This window comes from Aptenodytes forsteri, unplaced genomic scaffold (assembly GCF_000699145.1).
Source record: "Aptenodytes forsteri isolate BGI_AS27 unplaced genomic scaffold, ASM69914v1 Scaffold46, whole genome shotgun sequence".
NCBI classification, from domain to species: domain Eukaryota; kingdom Metazoa; phylum Chordata; class Aves; order Sphenisciformes; family Spheniscidae; genus Aptenodytes; species Aptenodytes forsteri.
The window spans coordinates 3591936-3599536 of NW_008794774.1; positions in this window are offsets into that span (position 1 = coordinate 3591936).

Genomic DNA, 7601 nt, shown 5'->3' on the forward strand with positions numbered 1-7601 from the left:
TCCACAGCCTGTGTGACTGACATTTTCAAGTGGAATTAAGTGGGCTGGAAGTATTGCCTTATTGCAGCCATGTTAAAAAGAGAAATTTGGCTTAATTAGTGTCTTAAAGCATAAAAACTCTATAAGTACTGAGCCATTGTTATCCTTTAATCTCTGTCATTTTTGGATGACTGGTTGGTGATTGACTTTTGGAGGGGGCAGAGGGGGAAATAGATTTGTTTGTTTGTTTGAAAAAATCTAAAAAAGAATAGAAATAGAGGTGCTTTTGAATTATACATTTCACCATGGCTGGGTTTAAAAAAAAAAAAAAAAAAAGATTGGCAGAAAAATAATGCAGCTGCAATTTGAACATATTTTTTCTAGCAATATTGCTGTGCGTAATGTGAGAGAGAAGGAGAGAAGAGTTTTTGCATAGTCTACATTATTGAGTTTCCTTCAATGGGGTGCTGGATGGATTTTTACTTTTCAAAGCCACTGCTGTATTTCTGTTTTGACAAGATCTATGTGACTGAGATAAAAAGTTTAATTTGATTGAAAGTGTGTGCAATAAAGTTTTTAATTTGTCAACATCTTGCCTGCTTATATTTAATTTCATCCCATTCATTCATATGGGTGTATTATCTGCATCATTTTATGACATCAAATTCTATTTCTTTTCATTGCTCCAGCAATTTCATCATAAATTATCATTAAAGTCCAACTAGTGCACAGGATAAAATCCTCTTTTAATAGTATTAATCTATATTTCATTAAAAGCCATAATTTCAGTGAGAGAAATAAATTACATTTATTTTAGCTTGTATATCAGATAATTTCCTGTTGGTTTTGGCATCACAGTCAAGATTTCTACTATGTTATTCACATCAGCACAATAAAACAATACTTAAATATCTGTAAGGTTATTATCAAATAAACTTTGCTAGTTTACATAATTTTTAAAATCTAAAATTTATTTTCAGTGACTCTTTGGGGAATGCTGATGCTCCAGCACAAAATTTCTATCTAACAAATAAGAATATTTGAAAGCCTTCAGGAAGAAAGAGTGTTATATCTAAGTCAGGTTTGGGACGCATTGAGGGGAGATGATGCAGTTTGCAGATGGTCTTGGACATTCCTAAATGAACCTTTTCATTGCACAAGTTATTCTGTGGGTTATAGTTATAAAAATAGTTAGCAACTAGTCAGCACAACAAATTTTTAGTTTGTAGCCTAAAGAATTTAATATATGGACTCTAATTTGGGCACTAATGCCATACATAAGTTCACCAGTAATCAGAAACAACAAAAGTCAACATGTTGAGCAAGAGACAGCATTGGGAAAGCAATGCAAGGTGGTGCCTTGTCCTTCATGCATGTTTGGGAATTAAACACATAAAACTGAGCTACAGTGGAGTGCTTTACACTAGTCTGAAGTTAAAAAAAATCTTCAGGTTTCTATTTTTTTTTTTTTAAAAAAGAAGAAGAGGACGATTCTTTCCAAAAAAAATTTGTTGATTAGGACATGGAAGCGTCTTCCATTCTGACGGCCAGTGACTATAGGATTTGCCTAAACAGTCTAGATTCAACCCCTCATTCTTTGTGCGGAGAAGTGAATTCCCATTTCCTTTTATCCACAGACCAGTGGATAGTATAGGACGTTCTGCCCTGAGGCTTTTGAACTCATGTCTACTTAAAGTCTTGCAATATTTTTGGTACATTTAATACCAGCTGGACAAAAGAAAATAAAAGCTTAACTTTGTATGATGTATATATATATATATATATATATATAGCACATCCATATGAATGTGCTAATATGTAGACCTAAAAAACTAGTTTTCTGTCTCTCAGCCAGGAAATAGTTAAATCTATCATTTAAGGTACAGTAGCATCAACTGTAGGGCTAAAGGATGGGGCTAAAATACTCATCAGAATATCTTTTTTTCCTTTGCTTCTCAGTTCCTAAATACTGGACTATACCATCTGAGTTCCTCTTGTGACTCCACCTCTGTGCATTTGCATGCAGATTCTGAGCAGGAAAACAGTGAAATAAATGTGCAAATTAGGCATCCAGTGTTATTGACTGCTGTGGAACTTTGTTCAGTTTTGAAGTTATGCAAGCTATAAAAGCCAATGCTGAACTGGGCCTGTGGAATAGAATAGCCTGATGTCAGCATTTAAACCTCTTATTTAATGTTTCAAAGATTTCAGTATACCAAAACATCACCAATTTTATAAGTCTTATATGACATCTGTGGCTCAGTGTAGATAAATTTAAAAAGGATGCCAAAGAAAGTAAGAAGTAAGGATTATTTTCAGTCAAATACCACCTCATATCTCTCCGCTTTCTGTTTTCTGATGCTAAAATTTTAATGGTTACCAACAAAGGAGTACGGGTATTTTTTCTTTCTATCTTTTCTTTTTTTTCCAGTAATATTGTACTCATTTGCCAGATATGCTACTCATACTAGCTACTTTTATAGGTAATTCAGAAGCCTTTTACTACATATTTGTTAACTCTTTTTTTCTTTTCCTCTGAACATATCACTCTCCACCACAATTTATAAAGATTACAAAATATATTTACTAATTTTTCCTGCATACGCTCCATCACTGTTTTGATTCTGACTTTTTTGTTTTATCTAGTTTTTGCCCACTAGCATACTGTAAATATATTTTCATGGGAAGCTGAGGGTATTTTTTTTTTATTGTTAATTTCTACACTATCAGCATTATCTCTTCAGGTGGTTGCAGGTACAGACAGCAGAAGGCGGTGACAATCTTCCTACTAGCCTGGTGTGTGAGCTTGCCCTGTGGATGGTTTTATCTCATTTACTTGGAGCCAAACCATGTCACATTATTAGGTCATTGTGTACTTACTCCACTATGGCAGGATAAATAAACACTGTCCACTGCCAGCCTCCATGCTTCAGAGTTCTTAGGATGATTCTCTTGGAAAACCGGCAAACAACAGATTATATTTTATTTTGGAGCTGTGGAAGAAAAGGATATAGTCAGTGTTTACTTTAAAACAATAAATAGTTTGATATTTGCTAGCCTGATTGCTAGTAAAACACTTTCTCATTATTACATTTTCTTGTTGCACTGATGAAACAAAGCTCAGTATCATCTAGTTCTCCAGTGTTCAATGACAGCCGTTAAAATTCTGAGATCAGATGGGATAGAGGCAAAGTAAATGCTCTGTCATTTCTAGATAACGTTTTTCACAGGCATTGCTGCACTCCCCTGAGATGACGTCTAAAGCCAACCATCAGGGATCCCTGATTGTTAAAGTGAGAAAGAGCAAACTGGCTTGATAAAGATAAGATCATAGCATCTCAGATGTGAAACCTAAAATAGAAGAACAAAATTAAATAAAGCAAATCTTGCACAGAGGACTTTGAGGTTGATTTAATGGCATGCTATCACTTTCGCTATGTTAATACTCTTATGAGCTTACTCAGTTGCAGACACAGTGTCAATTCCATTCAAAGCAACCTTTATCGCAATGCACCGGTTAATATTTGTCTTCAGTGTACAGTAATCATGCTGACATACTGCGATAAAATTATTCAGTACACTCATCTGAAAATGCTACATTACACACATTTAAATTTAGTCCTTTCATTGGTATGATCTAAGATACTCATTTGAAGATTGTAGCTGAACTAGGAATTATAACATTATTTTCACATCCCAAGTAATATAGCCTGCAATTTTGCACTCTGCCATCTACCACTGCTCAGAAAATTGGCAGATAATCTGTTCTCATTGAATTCAGTTTGTGCTGCATTTGGACAGGTGCTATAGATACACCACTAAAGACCAAAATTTACTTAATTTTTACTAAAGAAAATGTGGACAGCTACAAGAAGTGTCGCCTGTATATGCTAGTAAGAATGTAAACTCCTTTTTTTTGCTGCAGCAGCCAACTAGGGTAACGGTTAGAAAATGAAACTAGTGTTAGATGAGAATAACCTAAAACTCTTTTTTGTTTAAATTTTTATTAAAATTGTTTACAGGCACAGGTGGTTTAAAGAATATCTTTTTTATTCTAGAAAAAAAAAACCCTATGTATTTAAATTATTGAAAAATACTGTTTCAGGTTTGTGAAATGAGAAAAATTTACTTTATAATAGTAGTACCTATTTATATGAAAAAAGGAATCAAATGTGTTTTCAGTGATAAATACCTGAAATAGGAAGTAAAGCTGTTCAAAATTTCCAAACTAGGTTTTTTACCTTGACGTCATTGACCAGTTAACTTTTCCTTTATGTTAACTTAAAAAAAAAAAAAAATCATATTTGTACATAATTTGAGGCTAGAAAAGTCTGTCAAAACCATTTCTGTCCTAATCTAACAGATAGATCTTTATCACCTCAGAAACTTTTATGTGCAGAGTTTACTTTTCTATCTCAAAGACAATATCCTGAACTTTTTGTTGATAAAGCTCTACCAAGCAAAGAAGATCCTAAAATAATTTCTTTTTCCTATTATAATCTCAAGCTTATTCAATCTTCACCTTGCACATCCTAAAGGAATCGGAAAGCAAAAAATAAACAGATGTGTCATTACAAACAAAAAAATGAAAAGTCCTGGTGAGAAAAAGCAGCTTCTCTAAATCTTTGGACTTCTGTCTCTTTCTGTGCAGCTGAACTGTTTTGGTTCATGTGCGGGTAGAAAGGAACATCATATTTTCTCTAGGAAAGAAGAAGCAGTATTTTGGTAATTCCCATTGCTTAACAGTGTTAATTGTGTGAACTCTTTCTGTCTTCCGATCACATCATGCAGTTCCCTGGATTTACCTAGCTTTAAATAAAAGCAGATGTGAGAAATGGTAGAAATATTCAAGGTTTACTCATTTCTGCAAACCGAATTTCCACATATCCCCATTTGCCTCTTAGCATGTAATTCCAGTCTTTAGCATAAGGGGTGCCTTAGGGAGCCAAGGTCAGACTCTGGTGCTGCCACAGCTGGGAAGGGGATATGGCTAAATGGTCTCTCTAATTCTCGCATCAAAAGTTTATCTCTGCTAACCACAGCAATACAGCCTTCTCTCCCCATGGGTGCTGTAAACAAGCTTGTTAATTAGTCATCAATATCTGTCAAATTGTTAAACAAACAGCAAACACCCAATGGTAACAGCACTGAGCTAAGGAATTGCTGATGAGCCCCTGACTTCAGTAACTTGTTATTTGAAATTTAGAACATGTTTTCCTCCGCTGAAGTCCTGTGGCAGAGTTTCTGTTCCCTGACTGTATAATCAGGTGATTAGTGGTGGAGAAGTCCTGACCGAAGCATTCTTCAGCGAACATTCAGCCGTGCTAAAAGCCAGAAAATATTTGCATTTCATCACAAACCTAAGGTCATCAGTCACTCTTTGGTAACACAAATCACTGTATGGATGCAGCAAATGACTTGGCTTTAAAATCTGCTGCGGAGAGAAGGGAAGGGATCTCTGCCCAACATTTTTTTTTTTCAAGCCAGTTTAGAAATGCAACAGGAAGCTGCCTTCTACTTATGCTGGGGGAGAAGAACAAATCTGCCAAATGGCAGACTGACGATATACACTTCTGGCAATCTTTTGCCCTTTTGAAAGTATGTTTCCAAGTAAAATCCAAATCCTCACCTACCACTGCAGCAGTCATTATATGAGCTCCAGTAGGCAGATGAAGCTGGACTTTTACAAGTCAGGAGCCTGGGCACTTCCTCGGACACCCTCGTGTATTAACACAAACACATAGCACTATACAAGTGTGAATTTATGATTAACTCTTGTGGTAAAATGTTTAGTGATGCTTGCAAGAAGGATGGCGTGTCATGCTAAGTTGTGTTACAGTTGAGTTTGAAAGCCATTGAAAACACTTTCTTTCTGTTCAGACAGCAGAAAAAAATCACAGTGTTCAATAACCATCTAACGTCTCACTCCTGGTGGCATGGTTTACTGCCGTGCTTTTCAAACTGCGAGTTTTCCTGGTAAGGCCTAAGTCTTCCACAGGGGACACACAATCCAGATGAATAATTTGCTCTTTGAGTGAATCAGTTTTGCTAAGCACAATAGGATCGGAGACATCTGGGCCCTAATCTGAAAGCCACTGGGGTCAGTGGTAATTGTTCCAGTGACTGCAGCAGTCTGTGTCAGCTGCTTGATGAAATCTTGATCTAAAATATATCTGTCTGCATTGCTGATTTTTAAATTGGTGTTTTTGAGGGAAGGGGAAATATTAATAGCTTGCCTTGCTCTTGTGGCTAAAGACTCCTAAAAATGTCTTCTCACACAGCCATTTTACAAAAATGCCACAAAGAGAAGAGCTGCAATTATTTTTTGGTGATGTATTCTGTGGCTGACCAGTTTTATAGACTCCAGCTAGACTAAAGCAAACTGAAAGGCCCAGTAAAGCATAGCTGCTTCTCTACACATATTTTGAGCATAATGTAGTTCATGACATCTGGGATTTTCCTGTCAGTCTCTCAGACTCTGACACAAAAATATTGTTAATAATTGCAAAAAAAAAATCCTCTCTGTCTGCAGACTGCACACATTAAAGAAAAAAAAAATGCAACTGATATCTTTATAGCAGTTACCCAGGAACATTGTGACAAATTAGAAAGACATTGAGGTGATTATTTACCGAGTGATTTCTTGGATGCTACATATAAGCAAAAAGGAGACCACAAGAAAAAAACAAGTGCATATATATTTTTTACAGCAGTGTGTTCCTGAAACGATTACAGCGAGAATAATACCTTAATTTCAGGTTTTGCATATATCTGATTAGAATCAGCTACCTTTCACTTGTGTTGGAGAGCATCCCACTCTATAAGCTGTCTCAATGATTTTGATAAGTTGTCAGAAAGCCTAAGCCCACAGGAATGCCATCTTAACTGCTATGTGAGTGAATAGTGTCAACACTGATAAATATATCATCTTCACATTGGCATGTTTAGAGATGGGACCTTTAAATGAGAAAGGGAAGAGGAAAATATTCCTAATGGATAATATCTTGGAATATGTAAAGTAGTGCATGAAGTGAAACACAGACGTAGTTTCCCCCACAGAGACTGTTGAAAAGATGGGGAGAAACTTAGCAGTTCTAAATATGTGATCAATTTAAAGACTTATTTGTGGCAATCAATTGTATGCCAATACAGGATGAAGATGTGTAATTCTAGGTCAAGTTTAATGGATATATTCGATGGCTGTTTTTTCTCATGTTTGTATTACCTATTTAAAAATCCTTCATATTCCTGTCAAAATGAAATCTTCTAGAATCTTAATGATGGCATTGCTAATGTTCTTCTGTGAAAATATACCACATGCAAATCTTTCTCTATCTTCTTCATGCCTAAAACTGTCACTCCCAGGCACAAATTCATAACACATCATACCCTTCCCTCCTTCACCTTCCAAACACTTTCCTGCCAATTAATTAGCCCCAGTAACGTACTATCACAGGCCATCCAGTTGCTTCTGTCTCCAAATAAGATACATGACATTAAGATTCCTTTTTTTATATATCCGTCTTCATCTATCTATCATACCCTTGTATTAGGTAGTTTATGCATATTTGCAAGTGTTGTGGTTTAACCCGGCAGGCAGCTAAACACCACACAGCCATTCG